The 7,278-nt window shown below is 34.6% G+C and overlaps 1 long non-coding RNA gene across 1 annotated transcript; it reads left to right on the top strand.

Moving 5' to 3' along the window:
* The first annotated feature begins 1,058 nt into the window (after positions 1-1,058).
* LOC127083590 (uncharacterized) lies at positions 1,059-2,241 on the top strand. Its single transcript, XR_007788476.1, has 3 exons — positions 1,059-1,386; positions 1,629-1,796; positions 2,120-2,241. It is a non-coding gene; the product is annotated as an uncharacterized LOC127083590 (long non-coding RNA).
* Positions 2,242-7,278: the final 5,037 nt, after the last annotated feature.

Genomic DNA, 7,278 nt, shown 5'->3' with positions numbered 1-7,278 from the left:
TAGGGTGGAGGGATTCAAAACAAAAATGCTTATCTTTTTGTTTTTCTTGTAGGTATTTGCATTTGAGCGATTTAAATGCCTCCGTGGAGAATATACTCCACCAAGTCAATTTCCTTTGATGGTGGGATGGATGAATCTCACCCATATGGATTTAAGGAATAGACTTTTTTTCCCAAGCATGGCATTTTGCTTAAACAAACTTCAGGAAATAACGGAGGAAGATGTAAGTTTCCTACATCCTGTTGTATAGCTTAGCTTAGTCAAGCCTAACTGACAGAGTTATTAAACCTTATAATAATCACTGTAGCATAGATCAATAGTAGCTTATAATCATCATTGTAACTAATTCTCTGGAGTTTATTAATACTTTATTTTATGTTTCACAGGTGGATTGGTGCCCTTATGAGAGGGCTGATCTAAAAGGTTTATTGCCCGATCAATTCCATCATCAAACCTGGATGGTGTATGCGAAAGTATATTCCATTTGCTTTGAGCATATTGCAAGACACCCTGTAAATATTTGCTGGAAACAGCTGGGGTTGCAGCAGGAACACCTGAAAAAAGGCCTTGGTAAGTTTAGGATACCCAACCTGCAGCAAAGAGGCCCGGCAAAAAATAAGGATTGGAGGAATGCCAACAAATTTTACGAGCATTGCAATAACCGGTGGGCGAAAAGAAACGAGTTCCTTATCAAACAGGGTCTTTTCTATGATGGGCTGCTATTGAATTATGAGCAGGTTTGATTTTATTTTATTTTTTAATTATAAATTATGTGCAGGTCTGATTTTTTCTTTGTACATGTTCGTAACCGGCATGAAACACAAAAATGAAATTTGATTCTGATTTTTTTGCTTTCAATACCGTTTTATGCAGAGGGTAGAATCTGATGAAGACGAAACCGGTGAAGGACAACATATACATGTGAACGCCACCCCCTTGACCATATTGGTCTTTTCTTTGAATTTCTATTTTATAATTGACATGATATGTTATTGTTTCTTCTGACGAATCCAAGTTTAGCCATATTGGTTCTTATTATTTATCTTTGACAGGACAATGAACATGTTCAGGATCACAATCTTGATCAATATCACAATGATGTGGATCACAATTTTGATCACAATGATGCAACCAATTTTGGATCCGCTCACCAATCACCCACTCTAGCGCTGACAACCAATCCTGAAGCTCAGACGCCAATCATTTCCACACCTTCAGGTAAATCACCCACTCTAGCACTGACAACCAATCCTGAAGCTGAAGCATCCGATTACCAGACGCCAATCATTTCCACACCTTCAGGTAAATCACCCACTCTAGCACTGACAACCAATCCTGAAGCTGAAGCATCCGATTACCAGACGCCAATCATTTCCACACCTTCACGTAAATCACCCACTCTACCAATCCTGAAGCTGAAGCATCCGATTACCAGACGCCAATCATTTCCACACCTTCAGGTAAATCACCCACTCTAGCACTGACAACCAATCCTGAAGCTGAAGCATCCGATTACCAGACGCCAATCATTTCCACACCTTCACGTAAATCACCCACTCTAGCACTGACAACCAATCCTGAAGCTGAAGCATCCTATTACCAGACGCCAATCATTTCCACACCTTCAGGTAAATCACCCACTCTAGCACTGACAACCAATCCTGAAGCTGAAGCATCCTATTACCAGACGCCAATCATTTCCACACCTTCAGGTAAATCACCCACTCTAGCACTGACAACCAATCCTGAAGCTGAAGCATCCGATTACCAGACGCCAATAATTTCCACACCTTCAGGTAAATATTTAATTATGTTATGTAGCCCTTCAAAAGCTCAAAAGCTCCAGTGCATGTCACCACAAGTCTTTCTCCCGTCTTTCTCCTATCTGCTTGCATAATAACATTAATAAGCTTAGTTGGAAAACCTATCTCATTAAGGACATTATCAATGAATTCATTGCATAATAATATTAGTTTTGCTAACATAAAACAAGTAGAACAGAAAATGTAGAAATTGCTTTTAACATTACAATTTATTTTACTTTTCTCTTTTTTTAAAAGTAATCTAGATTTTGTCATTGCATATGTATAATATTTTTTTTTTATCTTTTGTGCAACAGTTGCATCTACTGGCAGAAACAACACCTTTGATAATATTTACAATAATCAAGAAATGAGTTACAAGAATGAAAAAAAATTATCACAAATATCACGGGAAAAAAAGCCACATAAGAGGAAGAAAAGGAACTAGGAATATTCAATCAAAGGCTTTAAACAATGGTTCCTGCTTTTTCTTCTCTATTTTCTTTTCGATTTCGATAATTATGATGTGATTCATTGTTATTCTCTATTTTGTTATTTGCCGTAACAATTGATTTGTGTGGTAAATGAGTTGCTGCTGTTCTGTAACAACTGATTTGTGTAACAAATGACATGCTGCTATTCTATTTTAAGTGTGATTCGCTGGAGTGCAATTTAGACATTATGCTCTAATTAAGAAGTTGAAATGAAGGAGATTGTAGTAAAACTTCTTTACTATTTCTTAGTTATGTATTTTTCGTACATGTGAATTTAAAGCATCATTCAAAAGACATGATGATTTTATAATGAAATCTTTATAGATTTCTGTCTGAAAGAATGTTTGGTCAATATTTATACTAGATATCCATCGGTGGAAGTTGCCTTTATAACTGCCTCAAGGAACCTTTGGTTAAAACATAAATTTTAATTAGTCATATAAATTGGAAAAAGTAGAAAATCACGCGCACCCGAAAAAATCTCCTTTTAAAATGGTCGGAAGTAGACTGAATTTTTAGGCCCGTCGGATTTGTTCGGTGGACATTTTTGAGTCCGAAACCGGACGTTTGAATCAAACACAAACAAATTAATCAATCACATGGATCTACCCACCTGGTTCTATGGTACCATAAACTAATTAATTAATCACATGAATCTACCCACCTCGTAGTATGACATCATAAACTAATCAATCAATCACATGGATCTACCCACGTGGTTCTTTGGCACCATAAACTAATTAATCAATCACTTGGATCTACCTACCGTGTTCTATGGCATAATAAACTAATTAATCAATCACAAGGATCTACCCACCTGATTCTATGACACCATAAACTAATTAATCAATCACATGGATATACCCACGTGGTTCTATGATACTATAAACTAATTAATCTATAACTGGGATCTACCCACGTGGTTCTATGGCACCATAAACTAATTAACCAATCACAGGAATCTACCCACGTGGTTCTATGACACCATAAACTAATTAATCAATCATGGATATATCCACCTGGTTCTATGGTACCATAAATTAATTAATCAATCACATGGATCTACCCACTTGATTCTGTTGCACCATAAACTAATTAATCAATCACAGAGATCTACCCACCTGGTTCTATGGCATCATAAATTAATTAATCAATCACATGGATCTACCCACCTGATTCTATGATACCATAAACCAATTAATCAATCACAGGGATCTACCAACGTGGTTTTATGGCACCATAAACTAATTAATCAATCACGTGGATAGGTTCTATGACACCATAAACTAATTAATCAATCACATGGATCTATCCACGTGGTTCTATGGAGCCATAAAATATTTTATGAATATTGGTTGAAAGTAAAAAAGTTTTATGGACTTGAAATTACAACTTATATCTGATAGACAACAAGACGGAAGGGTATACAACACTCCTAAAGTCTCAGAAGTTGCAGCTCTAATTGTTGGTGATATTGATTATGCATCTGAAAGAGTCATCCACAAAGAATAGATGAATTTCATCCAACTTACCTAGCATATCAATACCCTCTTAATTTTCATATATGGTGAAGATGGTTACCGCAAAAATGTCCTTCATAAATATGAGCATCAAACATTTGTTACAAGGAATAAGCCAACTCACAATGATATGTTCATGTTAGAAGGTTGAGTGGTCTTAATCAATTCTTATTGTAGAAATATTGACGTATCGATTTCAAAAGTTAATATTGTGCATAAACATACTATAAAGGTATATTTTTTAATGAAAAATACGGTGTAAAAGTAAAAAAGTGTATTTATTTTCTTAATGACAAGAAATTTATTACTACCTTCTAATTAATTAAAAACCTAAAAAATATTTTATTTTGAGTGAAATAAGCCTATCGATATATCCTTTGAAAATTATAGCATAAAATTATATTTCGTGTGGAGAAAAAAAAAGTTTGCATAACCAAACAAAAATTAAGAGAAAACCATAATATATATATCTTGCAATTTTCATTCATGATCATTTGTTGCCTACACATTTCATATATAAATTTATTTATTTAGGCGGTTTTCTCTAATACATTGTCTATTTACAATTTTTATGTTAAATATTGTTTATTTAATTAAAAGTTTTAACTGTTGCATCTATTGTTTATATTCATAAATAATCTTACATTAATACATATTATTATTTTTATATTATTTTCTAATAATAATGCACTTTTAGATTTAAGTAGAAAATTCAAATTTATTTTATTAAATAAGTTTGTCAGTTTAACGTAATTTAATATTTTAAATGCAATTTAATTCACAATTATTCTTATTTTTAAAATGAAACAACACATGTATAGCCTATAAATACATGATTATGAAGTCGACAATCATTCACCAAAAATCGTACATCCTCTTTCGTATTTCAGACACACTTTCTTGCATTCGAGTTCTTCATCGGTCTTTTGCAGACTCGATTAAGGCTTAATTATCCTGGGTTCTTCATCAGTCTAGGACAATTAAAAAAGTGCTTGAAATACTTGTCATGTAATATCAATATTTTTAAAATAAAAATATGTTTTATTTTGATACAAAGTTGTCATTGATTGACAGTGTAAAATATTTTATATTGTCAGTGCATTTCCTTTTTTCTATTCTTAATAAATATACATTTTAATTTTTAAAATTATATATTTATTCATTCTAATTCCTTAATTATTATTTGAAAATAAATTCTTTCAGTTTATAATGAAAATCCATCTCTATAAAATAATATTTTAATCTTTCTTCTTTACTTCTCCATAGTACCAGTCATTACTTTTCTCTGCTTCCTCTCTCGTTTTTCTCTTTACTTCTCAAAGCATTAGTGATAGATTCAGATAGATTCGGAGGTAGCAGAGTAGTATTCGGCCCTGATTGATTGATTGTCAGGCAGATGGCATTTATCACTAAGAGAATGAATGAATTAAACAACATTTATGACAGGGCTAAATAAAGAGAGAGAGAGTGTTTATGACCCTATCTTTTGTTCTGTTAACTCTATTATGCTATTTCTGATTCTGTTACATGCTTTAGTGTTTTTTTAACTTTGTTTTAGTTGTTTAGTTACTGTCGGTGTGTTATCATCGGATTGAAATTACTTTGTTTGTCAATTGATTATCCTGAATATCACATATGTTTTAAATTTTAGTGTTTGCTTTAGTTTTGTTTCACTCTCCCAATGTTTCAATTATGTAGTGATTATCTTGTGCACCATCAATTTTGGATTTTGACACTTGAGTTGCAAGGAGTCAAGTTTTGGCTCGATTTGCAAATTACAAGCCAACTCACACTACACTGCACCATTGTCCAAACCAGTTTCAAATAGATGAACCATATCACATGTGGAGTGTGTGGATGCCCTCAATTCATGCCTTAGTTGAGCACAATCACATTTGACTCAAATATTGATGATCAAGGAGCTGCCCATTCCAAAACAGACATGGAGTGATATCTCTATGGATTTTATTTGTGTGTTGCCTAAGGTTCAAGGAGTAGATACAGTGATGGTTGTAGTGGACGGATTAACTAAGTACGCTCATTTCCTCCCCATTAGTCATCCCTATACAGCCAAGAGTATTGCTGAGATTTTTATCAAAGAGATAGTCAGATTACATGGGTTCCCAAGCTCCATTGTCTCTGATAGGGATAAGATATTCTTAAGTAATTTTTGGGCGGAGTTATTCAAACAGGCAGGCACCAAACTGAGATATAGCAGTGCTTATCATCCTCAATCTGATGGACAGACAAATGTGGTAAATAGGTGTTTAGAAACCTATTTGAGGTGTGTTACTGGGCTGAAACCGAAACAGTGGCCTAAGTGGTTAGCGTGGGCAGAATATTGGTACAACACCAATTACCACGCCTCACTTAAGACTACTCCTTTTGAGGCTCTCTATGGAAGAACCCCCCCTATTTTGATAAGGGGAGATAACCCTGCATCAGCTGTAGATGAAGTTAGTAAACTAACAGCTGAAAGAAATTTGAGGAGCTGCAGAATCAATTACTTAAAGCCCAAGATATGATGAGGAGTCAATCTAATAAACATAGAAGGGAAGTGGAATTTGAAGTAGGTGATATGGTGTTTTTGAAGATTAAACCATACAAGATGCAGAGGTTAGCAAGGAGGCTGAATTAGAAACTGAGTCCTAGGTATTATGGGCCATATGAAGTGCTTCAGAAAATTGGTGCAGTAGCTTATAAACTGAAGCTACCAGAAGATACTAAAGTCCACCCGGTTTTCCATGTGTCTTTGCTGAAAAAAGATGTGTCTTCATCTATAAAATCACAACCATTACCAATTTGTATGAATGAAGAGTGGCAGTTGGAACCCAACCCTGAGAAGGTGATAGATGTCAGAAGGAATGAACAAGGAGCGGTGGAGGTATTGGTGAAGTGGCAGCACCTGCCAGAGTTTGAAAATTCCTGGGAATTGAAGGATAAAATGGCTGTTGAATTTCCGGAACTTCTCCTTGAGGTCAAGGAGAGTTTTGAAGGCGGGAGAATTGATATATATGGTAAGGTTTACCATAGAAAACGTAAGAAGAGTGGGGGTAGCATTAGTGGCAAATAAGACAAAATCAGTTAGGCTAGCACATGGCTGTAGCTAGCTGGCAGCATGTGATTAGTGAGAGAATCTAGGAGTGAGAGAATAAATATTTGCTGAATGCATTCTGTTGTGGCAGGCAGAAATTGAGTGGAGAATATCCTCCTAGGAGAGATTAGGCCTCTCTAAGCGCCTCTCATGCTATCCTTTTTCTTTCTATTTTCTGCAATTACTATTGTACTGATTGTATTGCTAGATCCCATATGAACTCTAGCCCTTTATTCCTAATAATCAGTACTTTCTTATTTTACTCTGAGCATATTTACATTTCTGTACTTAGATACTAAATTGATCTTATCATGTGCTCTATGCTAGTTTCAGTGTTAGTTATTCTGATGATGTTTTTAATATGTGTT

The sequence above is a fragment of the Lathyrus oleraceus genome, chromosome 5, assembly GCF_024323335.1.
Source record: "Lathyrus oleraceus cultivar Zhongwan6 chromosome 5, CAAS_Psat_ZW6_1.0, whole genome shotgun sequence".
Lineage (NCBI taxonomy): Eukaryota > Viridiplantae > Streptophyta > Magnoliopsida > Fabales > Fabaceae > Lathyrus > Lathyrus oleraceus.
Note: the sequence above shows the minus strand (reverse complement) of the source record. Positions and strands in the feature narration are given on the sequence as shown.